This window comes from Triticum dicoccoides, chromosome 7A (assembly GCF_002162155.2).
Source record: "Triticum dicoccoides isolate Atlit2015 ecotype Zavitan chromosome 7A, WEW_v2.0, whole genome shotgun sequence".
Classification (NCBI taxonomy): Eukaryota; Viridiplantae; Streptophyta; class Magnoliopsida; order Poales; family Poaceae; genus Triticum; species Triticum dicoccoides.
In genome coordinates, this window is record NC_041392.1 from 506,748,095 (window position 1) to 506,749,393 (window position 1,299).

Sequence of the window (1,299 nt, forward strand, 5' to 3'; positions counted from 1 at the left end):
CCCCCCGCAGTCGAAGCGGCACCGGGCTGACGCAAAGATCGGACCAGAACTCCTCAAATGACGCCGTAGGCAAGCCCTTGGTCATGATATCTGCAAATTGTTGGGAAGTAGGGGCGTGTAAAACACGAATATGGCCAAGGGCCACCTGTTTCCGAACAAAATGAATATCCAACTCAATATGCTTGGTCCGTCGATGATGTACCGGGTTAGCGGAGAGGTAGACCGCTGAGACGTTATCGCAGTAGACCACCGTGGCACGATCAACAGGAGAAGAGAGCTCCTGAAGCAGCTGGCGAAGCCACGAACACTCGGCGACGACGTTGGCCACCGCACGATACTCAGCCTCAGCACTGGAACGAGAGACCATAGGTTGCCGCTTGGACGACCACGAGATAAGTGAGTGTCAGGGCAGCCCGTCCAGTCTGCATCGGAGTAGGCGGTGAGGGCGTTGTCGGCGGAGGCATGACGCCAAGATCCATAATGCCACCGATATAGCGGAGAATCCGCTTGACAGCAGCCCAGTGAACGTCTCGAGGAGCATGCATATGAAGACACACCTGCTGCATGGCATATTGGATCTTCGATCGAGTCAGGGTGAGGTACTGGAGAGCACCAACGATAGACCGATAGAAAGCAGCATCCGAAGCAGGAGAACCATCCGTGGCAGAAAGCTTGGCCTTTGTATCAACAGGCGTAGCGGCGGGCCTGCAGTTAAGCATGCCGACGCGCTCTAGGAGCTCGTGAGCGCACTTCCGCTGATGAAGGAAGAAGCCATCCGGACGGCGCACCACCTCGACACCGAGGAAGTAGTGCAAAGGACCCAAGTCCTTGATGGCGAACTCAGCGCGAAGACGAGCCGTGAGCTGACTGAGGAGACCAGCTGTACATGCCGTCAGGATGATGTCGTCGACATAGAGCAGCAAGTAGGCCGTGTCAAAGCCCTGATGATAGACGAAGAGCGAGGCGTCCGAGCGGGTAGAGCGGAACCCAAGCTGGTGGAGAAACGCCGCGATGCGCTGGTACCAAGCGCGCGGAGCCTGCTTGAGTCCGTACAAGGACCGCGAAATTAGGCACACGTGGTCGGGAAGCGCCGGGTCAACAAACCCGGTGGGCTGCTGGCAGAAGACCTGCTCCTCGAGGTGACCATGGAGGAAGGCGTTGGAGACGTCCACCGGCCAAGCACGGGAGACCGCAAGGTGGAGAACCGTGCGTATCGTGCCGGGCTTGACGACCGGAGTAAAGGTGTCGGTGAACTCGATGCCAGCACGCTGTCGGAAGCCACGAACGACCCAGCGCGCT